Source organism: Podarcis bocagei (assembly GCF_964188305.1).
Source record: "Podarcis bocagei genome assembly, chromosome: 10".
Lineage (NCBI taxonomy): Eukaryota > Metazoa > Chordata > Lepidosauria > Squamata > Lacertidae > Podarcis > Podarcis bocagei.
Genome location: NC_138135.1, coordinates 67787453 through 67803247, shown reverse-complemented (window position 1 = coordinate 67803247; position 15795 = coordinate 67787453).

Below are 15795 nucleotides of genomic sequence, written 5' to 3'. Positions count from 1 at the left end.
CTTTCTATTGTGGACCGGTAGAAGGAGGTCATCAATTGTTGTTTAACATTGTTCTTCCACAAGACCCTGAGGAAATGGAGTCTCTGTTGGGCCTTCCTAACCACCTGAGTTACAGTGGTGCCCCGCAAGATGAATGCCTCGCAAGATGAAAAACTCGCTAGACGAAAGGGTTTGCGGTTTTTTAGCTGCTTCGCAAGACAAATTTCCCTATGGGCTTGCTTCGCAAGACGAAAACGTCTTGCGTTTTTTGCAAGTTTGTTTCCTTTTTCTTAACACCGTTAATACAGTTGCGACTTGACTTCGAGGAGCAACTCATAGAACGCGGTGTGGTAGCCTTTTTTGAGGTTTTTGGTGATTTTTGAAGCTTTTCCAAAACTTTTCCGACACCGTGCTTCGCAAGACGAAAAATTCGCTAGATGAAAAAACTCGCGGAACGAATTAATTTCGTCTTGCGAGTCACTACTGTATATTGTTTTTCCAAGTGAGGTCTTCACTAAGGTAATCTCCTAGGAATTTGAAGGAAGAAACTCCACACCCACACCCACACACCCGGATATACAAAGGGGCTATATATTAGGATTTATTCATTTTTACTGAATTTCTTGTGGTCTATTCTGAATTATGTTGTTAAGGAGGAAGATGGGAAATAAATATAATAAGGAGGTAAATATATATCAGATGTTTTCCTAGTTCTTCCTTTTTGCAATAGGACAAGGCAGTTATGGGGACATAGAAAAGTCTATCTGCATAGCCTCTGATGCCTATTTTGTACATTATGAAAAGGCAAACTCAGATTTACCACCAAAACATGAGCTACAACCAATCATGGGTCTCTGGAGATAATACTTGTATGATCCATATATTTATGAACAAGTGTGAGTCATAGTCACACTTGACATTTTTAGATGTCCACTTAAAATATTTATTTATTTACTTTATTACTTTTAACATCTTCAATGCATACCTAAAACTACAATAAGTGAAGTGGTCCTGATGCCTTCTATTGCAGAAGTGAGCTTTTGCATTAGTTTTCATGACATGGGATATGTCATGAAAGGAAGGTTCAGAATAAATATTCATTATGGGAAAAGGGGTTAAAAATGAAAAGTTGACTTTGGTTTACATCACAGGACCTCTATATATCCACAGGACAAGGATAACAGTAAGATGCCGTTGGTCTTAATGAAAATGGGTTGTTATAATTAAGTTATCGAAATACAGATTTCTTTGCTGTTAGATCTGAGGAGCTAAACTTTGCTGTTAGATCTGAGGAGCATTCTGTTCCCCTTCTTTCCTTCTTTTGAAAAATAATTTCAGGTGCTAAAAGCCGATGTGGGAAAGAAAAATAGTGTGTTGCTTAAAATGTTGGTCTGTCATTTGAACATATTTCCACAATTATATTTACAAAGACCTAAGTAGAGATCAATAGAGAAGTCTGTAATCAATCTTCCAACAAACTTTGAAGTAAAAAAGAAAGACTCAAGAATTCTTGACAGTTTTACAAAGATGTAGCAACAGACAGAGGGGGGAAATATAGGGAGGAACTGGAGACAATGATTCAGATGCTGAGAAGCTTTATGAACTATATAACTTTAAAGGTTGAAGAGTACAAGGTCATTTGCTATTTTCTGCTACTCTTGATGAACAAGAATGAAAGGTACAGAATCCCTATCAAAACAATATTTTTCATGTTCCTGGTCTAGTAGCTTTCCTTTAAAGTTTTAAACCACAGGAAAAAAAGAAATGTAATGGGGCGGGAAACACTAAACTATGAGACATTTTTGCTTTGACAAGAGATCCAGGATATTCATACCCTCAGAACCGTTGAACAAATGTGGAAGAACATACAAGCCTACCTCTGAGATTAGACGTTATGAAGGCGTTTGCATTTCCATTTCATGTAAATCTGTTCCAGATTACCATTGCAAGAACTCCTTTGGAATGCAGCAGCAAATAAAGGTGAGGAATGTGATTCTTGAGCTTAAAAATCTCTCCAAAACCATTAATAGTAGCGATGGGATGGGTTGTAGCTTGGCCACATGTCAGTCCCAACAGAGGGCAGTCTTTTGTTTGAAAGGCCATTTGGTCCAAGTCAGGTTTAAAGACAAAGAAACATACGAAAGGAGAAGTTGGGTCCAATGACTGTGTTTGCCAGAACTAGAGAGCTTCCAATAGAAAAATCAAACTTGTTTGTGCACATTGACTCTTTTTATTCAGTGTGTATTCAATAATACTTATTTAACTATAAGTTTCCTACAACCAGGGCTTCCCCCCCCCCGCCAGTCTTCACCAATATCAGTTATTTCCTGGACAGCAGACTGAACAGGCCTACTTGTTACTTGAGCACGGTCTCCCATACAATGGTGATGTATACTGTACAGTGGCACCTTGGTTCTCAAATGCCTTGGTACTCAAACAACTTGGAACCCAAACCTGGATGTAAGTCTTTCGGTTTGCAAACATTTTTCAGAAGCCGAATGTGCTCCGTTTTGAGTGTTGTGCTTCCAGTTTGAGTGCCACACTTCTGTTTTGAGTATTACGCTGAAGTCTGTCTGTTTGTGCTATTTATTTTGCATTTTTGTGGCCCTTTTTTGTTTTGTTTTTGTGACTGTGTAGAAGAACCCAGTTCAGCTACTGATTGATTGATTGATTGATTGATTGATTGTGTGACTGCAGTATATTGTTTATTGCTTTCAGTTTATGGATCAATGGTCTCGTTAGATAGTCAAATTCACGCTAAAGACACATGACACAATTATTAAGGTTAATGGGCTAAATAAGGCCACAGCTTCACTGGTTACAGGTGATGAGCGGCATTGCCTTAGGCCTAAGTGACTATATCTGACTTCAGCCCGTCCACTTGAAGTCCAGGAAGGGTTAACCACCAGTAGGGAGAGTCTTGCTGATGCACATCAACTAGGAACTCCCCCAGGGTCACCACTTGGGGGCGTGCCTTAGGCCCTTGGCTCCATAGGCTTCGGACAGGGCCACGCCCCACGGAATCCTTTATCGGACTACCCTTCAATATGCGGGGCAGGTGATGGTGCCTCCTCCCCTCTTCCATCTACAGAACAATACCAATGCCTAACCACCAATACCAAGAAAGTTGTGACGATTTGCTGTGAGGTAGGCGAAAACCAAGAGGCTGGTACCAATTTGCCAAGTGGAAAAATTCTTACCAGGCCCCTCAACGGTGACCAACCAAGATCCATAGCAAGGTCAAGGAACAAAAACCTTATAGGGCAGGAGGGTGGGGAAAGCAGGAACAGCTGGCAGGCGGGGAAAGAGGGAGATCCCCAGCCGCATCCTGCCTTAAGTAGGGCAGGCCACACCCCCAGAGCCAGATGATTGGCTGGCCAGGGGATGACGCAGCCGGGAATCTCCCCAATCGCGCGGGGCTGTGCTGTGAAGCTCGCAACTCCACCTCCTTTGAAGGGTGGAAGTGGCTTTGCCTGAATGATCCGTATTACAATCCCGGGGAGTAGATCATGACTGTTCCCATTTTACAGAAATACAGCATGGCAGCAGAGTTATTCATGTGGGACTTTTACAAAGTGAATTTTGCACTTTTTTAAATTAGAGGGGGGTGGGATCAGTTTCACATTGGGGTTTTTTTGTTGTTAAAAAAGAAGCAGCAGCAGAAGGTATGGAATGTGTTTAAAGCAGTAAATAAATATTTGATCTCAGACACGCCTTCGTTGTTGTTGTTTAGTCGTTTAGTCATGTCCGACTCTTCGTGACCCCATGGACCAGAGCACGCCAGGCACTCCTGTCTTCCACTGCCTCCCACAGTTTGGTCAAACTCATTCTGGTAGCTTCGAGAACACTGTCCAACCATCTCGTCCTCTGTCGTCCCCTTCTCCTTGTGCCCTCCATCTTTCCCAACATCAGGGTCTTTTCCAGGGAGTCTTCTCTTCTCATGAGGTGGCCAAAGTATTGGAGCCTCAGCTTCAGGATCTGTCCTTCCAGTGAGCACTCAGGGCTGATTTCCTTCAGAATGGATGTTTGATCTTCTTGCAGTCCATGGGGCTCTCAAGAGTCTCCTCCTCCTCAAAAGCATCAATTATTCGGTGATCAGCCTTCTTTATGCGATCCATACAGATGCTTCGAGAACACTGTCCAACTTTTTTTTTTAAAAAAGGATTGCAGCACCAATAACCATGCCATTTGGATAAAGCCATTGGGGGGAGCTGTTTCACTACAGTGACACTGGCAGAAACACAACTCCATTTTGTCCCCAGTTAAAAAGAGTCGAGAAGAGTCCTTAGATGCAAGAAGTGGTGACAAGGCTAAGAGCAGGGAGACCAACCAGAGAAAAGATAACCTAACTCAGCAAAACGGGAATGAGGCTCCAGTAAATAGACCCTTCTTCAAGACAGCTAAAAAGCCTATTGCTCCTTAGGGGACTATTAGCTCAGTGTCTAAAGATACTCATAATGAGGGGATTTAAAATAAGCACCAGAGGTAACCAATAAACCAGTGTGCCTAACCTCTTTTGGAGAAGAGCCTCCATGACCTCAGCGCCGTTAACTGGAGTTGGCTGTCTTGATGAGGAGAGTGATTGGCTTCCCCTCACTTTCGAAACACTGATTGCTTTGCTCCTTAATGTCTCCTGCAGATAACACAGCAAGACGGGGTCTAAATAAATAGCAGAGGATGGGAAAGGAGAGGGAGATGGGAAGCAGGCCTTGAAACTTCTCTAATTGAGGGTCAGCCACACTGACCCTCAATTAAACAATGGCTTGATTCACCGCCACGAATTGTCGCAGGAGAGCCAAATTAAGAGAAAGCCCAGGCAGCGAACACCTTCGTAAGTGGCATTGTTCCCAAGAAGAAGAAAACATTGTTTTGATTTGGAGCAACCAGCGTTTGAAATGCAGGCTAATGAGTGATTAAGCGCTTTAAAATGGCAATTCTCATGATGGAAGTGAGCTGTCGAAAGGAAAGACAGATGTAACAACCTCTGGCGTTTAGAGGTTTCACCAGCCATACACACACAGTGAAGGGGTGAGATAATATTTGAAATAATCAGTCTGAGTATCAACACAACATGATAGTTGAAGGAGTGGGCAGTAACTAATTGATCAAAAGTGAACTTGAGAATGCACTCTTAGAAAACCTCAGTGGACATAACATTCACCCTAATTTTATCTCATTTTCTGTGCCGTACCCAGGCCTGGAGTCAGCACTGGGTGTCCTTGGGTAGCTGTTGTAGTCCCATGGTCCTGTCAGATTCCACCAGTGCTCTAGGCTCTGACTGTTGGCTTTCCTGGCAGTGATGGAGATAGCCATTTTGACTTCCCATGGAGCCCCAAAGTGACGCTATGCCAGGGGCACTATAGGAAATTAAAATGGCCACCACCAAATAAGCCCATAGCCATTGGCTTAGAGCAGGAGGTCACACTGTTGGGCATACCCATAAATTTAGACACCTGGTAGTCATTTTAGAAATGTGAATGGTAAAAGGTGAATTACGGTTGAAAGTTATTTCTTCTTTTTATTATCTGCGGTAATATTATTCCCTTCATCTATATTAATTTGGAGAGCTTCGGTCTTGGCAGAAGGTCTATTAAACAGAATGAGCAATAGCTGAGCCATCTAATTGAAACTGAGTGCAAAGCAATTTTCAAGAGGGCCCATTTGCTGGGTCCCCCCAGCCCGCCTGTATAAACAAAGTTAATCCTAATAATTTGTACATCTCATGCTAACAACTCCTGCCCAGCTAGTCTGAAAGAACAAATCAAGAGTTATCCTAGGTAAATACTTCCTCTTATACATATAAAGCAATTGGCCTCTCTCCATTGCAGGTCTTTGGAGATTTAATTAGTAGCAGTTTGAATGTAACAGTTAGGCAACCGATACAGCTCCAAGTGCTAAATTGTTATATATTTTCCCAGACGGACTGACATTTGTATAATATAAACATTGCTTCTTGCTAAATCTGCAATTCGGTGAAATTGAAATTCTCGGATGTAAACCAGTTTGGTCCAACAGAAGTCAATGAGACTCTCAGCTTGAATCCAAGCATCCCAGTTTAAAATGGGATGTTGGTTGGCACTGCTCAAAGTGTTATTCGCTTCAAAAGTGGGGGGGGGGCGTAAGAGCCTTCAGCCCCCTCCCCATCACAGGGACGATTCGATTGCATCATCATCATTATTTATTATTGGTTGTTAGCCGCCCTGAGCCCGGTCTTGGCTGGGGAGGGTGGGGTATAAATAAAATTTATTATTGTTGTTGTTATTCTTGTCAGCATCCATCTGTCTCAAGACAATGCGCCTCCGAGGGTGAAGTCAAATTGCTGGAGAATCGCAGCAGCTGCTGTGGCTGCAGAAACCAGTAACTCATAACTGCTGTGTCCCATGTTGTTGTTTTTTGCTAGTACTGCAGCCAGCTGGTAGAATGCAATGTGTGGTTAAGGAATCACTAGGACCCAACACTCCCGCTCGGAAGAAGATAGATTAAAAAGTGACTGACATTTATTGTGTTTAATAGAACTACTAATTTTAAATTGGGCTCAAGGACTTCTTGATTGCACAGATGTATCCTGTATATATTCTCACTCCTTCTCCCCTTACCTGACTCCCATTAACCTCACATCAATACAGACCCCTGTAGTTGATTTACTTTAGTCAATACTGTGACTCTGCAGTCATTCCCACTTCACAAAGGTTCAGTCCTTCACAGTGGGGAGTTATTTGCACTGCCAGCCAAGTGGTTTAAGCTCATGGGCTAATAATTCATTGTGTAGGTAGTTCCTCTGTTTATAAAGTTAAGCATATGGTTTTGGGTAATTTGCTGGGTCACAGATGACCAAACTAGAAGTGTCAGCAACATACATGGATCTACCCCAATCATACAGAAAGCAGATGGTAAATTTATTGTTGTTGTTACAATCATCATTCCTATTACTTTTAGGGCTATATTGATGGCTCACCTTTTGTATTATATATATGTCTCAAGCTGATTTACAGCCGTATCATAAAAGTGGCTAAAATAGGTGTGAAAAGCAATATGATTAAAAACAACTCCAGATGATCATGTAAGGCAGACCTTTTCATACATGTGGAAATGTTTGTTGAAACAAAAAAATGTCTTCACTTGTTCCTAGGAGGTAGTCAGTGCAAAAGGTGAGACATTCATACCCTCCCTCTGTCTATAGTTCAGCACCCTGTAGCTGCTGTTCATAAGTGCTGCTCTTCTAGACTTAAAGTATCAGAGATTTAATGAAAACAAAGGCACCAAAATGTAACATGGAAGGGCAGGGATTTTGCACTCCTGTTCCTTCTCAAAATGGACCCACCTGTCCTCATTCTAAAATACTGAAGCTCCTCTATGCTTAAACACATGGATTTTTGCCATGTCTCACTTGACTTTGAGACTTCTCAAATGTGAATGGAGGAAGACATTTACAAACCTCCCAACATCCTGCTGACCTCCCAAGCATCCTGCAGGATGCTTGTTTTTTTGGTCTTGAGCTCTCGCGGGAGCCAGATGACTTGCACGAGACAAAAAACCCACACGCCTTTCAGTTTGGCGCTCTAGTGTGAGCCAGATGATCTGCAACAGAGTTCCAAACCAAAAAATGGAACATTCTGGGATCCAGTCAGAAGAACTTCACCTATCTGCTGTTTGTAAAAGATGCAGAAAAAACTGTCCAGGCCATGAAAATATGCTTTGTCTCTGGAAAACAATCCAGAGGAATACTGAATGTTACCTTATACTATGACCCTATACCATCTTTACACTTCCAGCAAGTTGGTGATCTGTTTTTATACATCTTTGCAAGTTTTGCTGGAGTGTGGTGCCATCTGTACTGCATTTAGGGTCATATAGGGTCATATATGCACATGTGGTGGGAATGCACAGCCATTAAAGAATTCTGGAATAACATCTACAATGATTTTTTTTTTTTTTAAAAAACTATTTAAGTTTTCATTTAAGAAAAAAACTGAAGCCTTCCTCCTGGGAATAATATCACCAGAAATAAAAAAAGAAATTAGGCCACTTTTATGTATACAACAGTAGCAGCCAGGATCTTAATTGCAAGAAACTGGAAAAGTGACAAAACACCTATGAGTGGCAGGTCCAAATGATAGAATATTTACAGATGGCCATGATGATAGGTAGAGTTATAGGTTGCCCGAAACAGAAAGTACAGAAAGAATGGAAAATCTTTAAATAATATCTGGAAAAGTATTATAATAATAAATATCTCCTGGCAGAAATAGAATGATCCTTGTAAAATAACAAATATATTGTATTTTGATATCTGAGGAAAACAAAGAAAGTAATACAATAATTTGGAACTTTGTGTGAAAAAATAGCAGAAATAATAATGCAATGAGTCTAATCGGAAGTCAAAAGTGTTTATTTTGTTTTGTTTCCTTCTTTCTTTCCTTCTCTTTTTTCTTTTTTCCTTTCTTTCCTTCTTCTTCTTCTTCTTCTTCTTCTTCTTCTTCTTCTTCTTCTTCTTCTTCTTCGTCGTCGTCTTCTTCTTCTTCTTCTTCTTCTTCTTCTTCTTCTTCTTCTTCTTCTTCTTCTTCACCTCTTTCCTCAGTCTGTCCCTCTTTGATATACATAGAATGAGATAAAGAGATAAAAGTTAAATATGAAATCTTGAGTAAGTTAAAAGTGATGCTTTGTAATTTTTCAATTCCTATTTATTTATTGCTAAAATTGGTCAATTGTAATGAATTGATGTAGTAACTGCTGCAGGTTTTTTCTTTGTTATTGTTGAATTCTAAGTATTATTCTTAAAAAAGAAAAAAAAGAAAAAGAATGCTACCTTATACTGAGTCACACCATTGGGCCAACTATCTCAATATTGTCAACAATACTGGCAATGGGTTTCTATCGTTTCAGACAAGTGTACCTCCTAGTCCTACCTGGTGATGCCCTGGATTGAACCTGAGACCTTCTGCAAAGTAGGTACTCTACCCTTGAACCAGGTGTGCCGAATTCTGCCCACCATTGATGTAGAAGGTAGGCTCGATAAGGTAGGAGGAGGAGGCTTGATGAGGCCCATTGTGCCCACCGAAAGGCTCGGCGAGGGCCTAGTCACAGCCATGGGAAGGTCCAACAGAGCCTGCCAGGCTGTGAAATATTAAAGTGGCCTGGTTCCCTCAGTGGAAATTTTCAGGTGGCCTCAGCCCCCATGGGCCCTCAGAGATAGCGCACCTGCCACGAACTATAAACCTTCCTAATTAGACCCTGTGACGGGGTGAGCTCCCATTGTTCGGTCCCAGCTCCTGCCAACCTAGCAGTTCGAAAGCACACCCAAAAAGTGCAAGTAGATAAATAGGTACCGCTCTGGCGGGAAGGTAAATGGCGTTTCCATGCGCTGCTCTGGTTTCGCCAGAAGTGGCTTAGTCCTGCTGGCCACATTACCCGGAAAAACTGTCTGCGGACAAATGCTAGCTCCCTCGGCCAGTAAAGCGAGATGAGCACCGCAACCCCAGAGTTGTTCACGACTGGACTGAACTGTCAGGGGTCCTTTACCTTTACCTTTTTAAGTTAATTGGAAGCAATTCTTCCTTGTGGAGAGAGGGTGGGGGAAACTTCTTGTGCATTAAAAAAATTGTGAACAATTTAGATGCATGGCCTTCTGAATGGTGTTTACAAGATGATTCAATGGTGTCTGTTTTTGTCCATATGATTGTTGCATATGCAATGCTTTACATACAACATTTTCCCCATGTTTAATTTATCTTAACAAAGGAAAGCACTGTGCGTCTATGTGCAACGCTGTGCTGAGGAAGCCCCTCTGTCTCCTTTTGCCACAACTACACAAATTTGGAAGTATTATAACTTGCCTTCAAATTAAGGAAAATTCAATGACTTTGTCAGCTTTACACATGATAAGGCACAGACCTGTACACGAACCTCCCCTACCCAGAAGTTTCCATGTAAAGTTCTCTCTGAGTATCAGGGACTGGGCAGAAGAGGAGGAATGTTGGAGACTGCCTCCCCATCCTGACCCTTCCAGGAAGGAGGAAGAGGAAGACAGTCTAGCTTTACAACAGGGGTTTGTGGGAGATCACAGCTCAGAGGCAGATGAGGAGGAAAGTTGGGAAATAATGGGAGAGGAGGGACAGGCAGAGCTGGAGCAGCAGCTGGCTGACATGTTGTCACTAGAAAACATTCCAGACCCACCAACTCCCAGAACCCGGCGAGCCTTAAAAGTAGGAGAGCAAAGAGCTCAAAGACAGAGGGCACGTAGCATCACGTGGAAGTGAAGAATAAGGAAGTGGGAGAAAAGGGGGGTGGAAATTCACTCTGGACAACACCATTATCCAAGAGAGTGGGTTCTAAGGACTGTAAGAAACTTTTCCTTGTCTTCATACTTCCTGGGCAACCAGCCGGGAGTCACTGAAAGCAGCCTGACACTGAGAGACTCCTTAATTAACTGTCTGGGGTATATCTGCCACTACCAATATCTACTATATTTTTTTCAAAACGAGTCAGTTGGAAACACCTGCATTAGTCCTTTTAACAGAATAAAAGTACTTATTATTAGACCCTGTGTAATTTCTGGAACTTCCGGCCGGAAGGTATACGGCGTTTCCATGCGCTGCTCTGGTTCGCCAGAAGCGGCTTAGTCATGCTGGCCACATGACCCGGAAGCTGTACGCTGGCTCCCTCGGCCAATAAAGCAAGATGGGCGCTGCAACCCCAGAGTCGGCCCCTTTACCTTTACTAATTTCTACAGCACTGTGGCAGCTGTATACAATTTATTAATAATATACAGCACTAGAAATGTGAGTGGAAAGACATGGCACGAAGTATGTATGTACAGTTTATTTCTAAATCACCTTTTGGGGAGTTTATGGGGTTTCCCGGGGTTCCAGGCACTCACATTGCTCAATGGAAAACTCTGTTCTTTCAGGTTGGTACAGCTGGGGTATTTCACACAGAATTTTTTGGATTTCCTATTTAACCGTAGCATTAGCATTTCTGGAATAATTGACATTTTCCTTCAATGGAGTGTAACCCTTCAAGAAAATGAATGTTGATTTGAGTGACTTTAAAAAAAAAATCTGAACAATGCTAAAACTAGAAAGCCTAGTTAGATCAGCAGAAGATAAATGGCAAGAATTGTACCATACATTTTATAAATTAGCACTTTATTTAAATGTGTGAAGGATCAATTACAGACCAAGAGAGACCACCTATTCCCATTGTTAGAAAAAATGATTTAATATGCACTTCTAGCTTTAGCTGAGAGTTTCTTGGGAAAGCACAAAAGTCAGTGTGCTTCAGCTCTGAGCTAGCCAAGAGGATATGGTATTCGTGATAAAGGAACATTGCTTCTAAAGCGAGTTTCTGCTTTGACGTTTTTCAACTGAAATAGTTCCTCTGAAGAAGGCAGTCTCAGTTGTTCTGTATCTTCATTTTTTGACACACTTCAGTTCCCCAAATGAATTGCACCATTTTAGAGAAGAGCTGAATATTACCCGAAAGGCAGTTGCCACCACAATAGTATCCTCTTGTGAAGTCTTTGTGTTGCATATTTCTCCATTTCTCCAGCTGGAATCAGTAAAGTTGAGTGAGGGAGGAAAAAGAGCAACGCAATATGATAATGCACCATGGTCACATGATTCCCTTACTATGCGTTCCAGGAGAGAGGAGGGGAAATTCTAGCTTTATGCATTCAATCTCCCACCCACCACAGAAAGATCAAGAAATCCACTCCGCTTCACAGCAGGGAGGAGTTGCAGTGGACCACATGGCCACCCACTCCCCCCTGGGGGTGGGGGACACAGTCCCGTGTCACCCAGAGGTTCCCAGCCACGTCATCCAGCCAGCCAATCCACTGGCTGGGGAGGTGTGGCCTGGCCCCATTTAAACTGAGGCGCAAACAAGGCAAGATGGCCTTATTTAGAGATAATGGCTTACATCTTTCCGATTGGGGGAACAATGTCTGGTTTGACGATATTGCAGAGGGTGTGAAGGATTGGTTACAGACGTGAGGGTATTTGGCAGCGAGCCTTGGGCTTGAGTAGCAGTTAGGCATAGGTTGATCATGCGTTGGGGCAGTGGAGGTGTGGCCATCACCTGCCCCCTCCAAGTTTAAGGGTATTCCGTTAAAGGAATCCGGGGTGTGTGGATCTTGTCTGAAGCCCGGGGCGGGGCTAGGGCCGTGCCATGACCCCAGGGAACCCTGGGGGAGCTTGAGTTGGTTTGCATCTACGGGGCTCCCCCCACCAGTGGTTCACCCACATGGGACTTCCTGTGTGATGGGCAGGCGTCAGAAATGTTGTTGTTGTTGTTTAGTCGTTTAGTCGTGTCCGACTCTTCGTGACCCCATGGACCAGAGCACGCCAGGCACTCCTGTCTTCCACTGCCTCCCACAGTTTGGTCAAACTCATTGTGCTGGTCCCGGGGGTAAGGTACCGTGAGTGTAGCAGAGTCCACACGAAGAGGAGCGAGGTCTGATGCAGAGAGCCGGGCGGGGAACAGGAACACTGGAACAGGAGGCTGAGCAGGTAACAGGAACACCGGATGGTCGGGAACAGGAGGCCGAGCAGGGAACAGGAGTACTGGATAGTCAGGAACAGGAAGCCGAGCAGGGAACAGGAGTACCGGATAGTCAGGAACAGGAGGCCGAGCAGGGATCAGGAACACAGGAAGGTCCGAAGCCAACAACGACGTTGCTCCTGCAACCTGGGGCCGGGTTGACCGGGCTTTATCTTCTTCTAAGGCCAGGGGCGGTCCCGGCCCCCAGGAGCCCCGCCTCCTCTGGCCTTAAGGCGAGCACTCCTCCTGGGGGCAACCAGTTCCCTTCGCCTCTCTGCCCTAAGCCTCTGCAGATCAGGAGAAGCCGAAGGGTTACTGGGCCCTGGAGGAGGCTCACCTGTGGCCACTGAGTCATCAAGCCCCTCTGGGGCCAGAAGGGCTTCACCTGGGGCCAGCTCCTGATGCACTGCCACAGGTGCAGGCTCTTCAGCATCTAGGCCTTGCCCCAGTTCAGCCAGCCCTGGAGGCGGGGACTCCTGTGCAGGCTGGGATTCCTCTGTTTCATCCTCCGAATCGGAATCCCAGGCCATCACACTCATGCTGGTAGCTTCGAGAACACTGTCCAACCATCTCGTCTTCTGTCGTCCCCTTCTCCTTGTGCCCTCCATCTTTCCCAACATCAGGGTCTTTTCCAGGGAGTCTTCTCTTCTCAGGAGGTGGCCAAAGTATTAGAGCTTCAGTTTCAGGATCTGTTCTTCCAGTGAGCATTCAGGGCTGATTTCTTTAAGAATGGAAAGGTTTGATCTTCTTGCCGTCCATGGGACTCTCAAGAGCCTCCTCCAGCACCGTAATTCAAAAGCATCAATTCTTCGGTGATCAGCCTTCTTTATGCGCTCTCACTTCCATACATCACTACTGGGAAAACCATGGCTTTAACTATACGGACCTTTGTTGGTATGGTGATGTCTCTGCTTTTTAAGATGCTGTCTAGGTTTGCCATCGCCTTTCTCCCAAGGAGCAGTTGTCTTTTAATTTTGTGACTGGCTTCACCATCTGCAGTGATCATGGAGCCCAAGAAAGTAAAATCTCTCACTGCCTCCATTTCTTCCCCTTCTATTTGCCAGGAGGTTATGGGCCCAGTAGCCATGATCTTCGTTTTTTTGATGTTGAGCTTCAGACCATTTACATCAACCTAATATCTGTGTCCTTGTGTCTTATTCATCAACACGGGGGTGGCACACAAAGCATGAGGAGATTTCCTGAACAGAGTAGCCTTCCGATTGCAGATATTTATTCCCCAACGTTGGTAGGGATGCAAGTAATGGCAGATTGGACATATTGCCAATGGATGCAGCTCTTCTTTCCCCCTCTTGAACTGGTAATGGTTCTTCTATCCATGTTAAAATATACCATATTGGCCTGAATATAAGCCTCACTTTCCCCCCTCCAAATTCTGACTGTGAAAAGTTAAAGTGCGGCTTAAATTCACGACCTTACAAAAATGGGCTTTTACGATATCACTGCTGAAACAGACATATGGTAAAACAGAACAGGTGTGAGTGCCTGCGGAATTTAAAGGGAGTGGCTTATATTCGGGTATTGTCTTTTTTTCTAACCCCCCCCAAAAAAATTTTTTAAAGGTGCTGCTTATATTTGGGTGCGGCTTGTATTCAGGCCAATATGGTATATAGAAAATGTACTGCATCAAAATAGGCTTTAAACCTGGCATTGCCCATGGTGATTCTTTTTATGATTTGTACACAGAGGATGTCTCACACAAGCAGCTCCCTAAAAGAAACTGAGATGATAACAGCCCTGTATAAAGTGTGTATAACATATAGAGTGGCCAGTTATGCATTGGGGAAAAAGAGGAGACACATTTCTACAAAATTCACATTTCATAATTTCATGCCCTCAAACATTTCTCCAATGAAACTTTGGAAGTTCTATTATAATAACAATAAAAATATAATAATAATAATAATAATAATAATAATAATAATAATAATACCCCACTCATCTGACTGGGTTCCCCCAGATCACTCTGGGCAGCTTTCAACATATAGAAAAAAATAATAAAACCTTACAATTTTAAATCTATCTATCTATCTATCTATCTATCTATCATCTATCTATCAATCAATCAATCCATCCATCCATCCATCCATCCATCCATCAATCAATCAATCATCTATCTATATCCCTATACAGGGCTGCTTTCAGATGTCTTCAAAAGGTTGTACCTCCTTTGCTTGGGAATTGCATAATACCATACCTTCCAACATTTCTCTGATAAAAATAGAGACATCCGAAGGAAAAGGGGGCATTCTGGGATCAAATCAGAAACCTGAATGGCTTCTGTAAATCTGAGGCTATCCCTGGAAAACAGGAACACTGAAATTGGATGTATAGATGCACATTTAGAAACAATTGCTGTCGTTTAAATAGGAATACAATACAACTCACCATTATGGGGGAGATGGCAGGCGATTTGTGCACCTGCTTAGACTACTGACTGGGTTTGGCTTACTGTGTGGGGTTGCCATGTGTTCAGAATTTCCCGGACATAGCCGGTATTCAGCCCTTTGAAGCAGTGTCTGGTCAACAGTTGCTGAAATGTCTGGGGAAATCCGCACATATGGCAGCCCATGTCAGAAGTGTTGATTTTGGTGAGTTTCATTAAAAATAGCTCAATTTTGAGATTTTGCTCAACTTTCACTGCTTGAAATATGGCAACCCAATTACTGTGGGTGGCCAGCTTGAAAACTCCTGTTCTCTTTCTCTCTCTGTATTGTTCATTATTTTTAAACAGCCTTGATCCTCAAATAGTTGACACTTTGAAAATAGATGGCTGCTCTCTGCAAAGTAGGACACATGACCACCCTAATCATATCAGAAACTAAGAATGGGCTCTCCTTCTGGTTCATGTAGCTTGGTTTTGGCTAAATTGGCTTTTTCATTTGCAATGAATTACTGTAGATGTTTCGGAAATGTGGATCAACTTGGAGACATGAGCAAGGCACGTCTATTACATATGTCTAAAGACCTAAAAATTCTGGGATTCAGCCTTCAAGCATATAGAGGCAATCTAACAGATTATATTACCATTGGTCCTTCTCATTGTGTTATTTGGTGCTGTGAAATGAATAGCGACATCAGAAGACCAGGAATGATTATTCATTTCCTTACCACGGCAAGAATATCCATCAACTATAACTGTAAACACCCCTGGAAATTGGAATGGTTATTATGAGTCTGGCATATTGAATGCATGATAATAATAACAATATACTAAAATAAAGGGTAACAGAGAAGGTAGACAAGGAGATAAGAAATTCT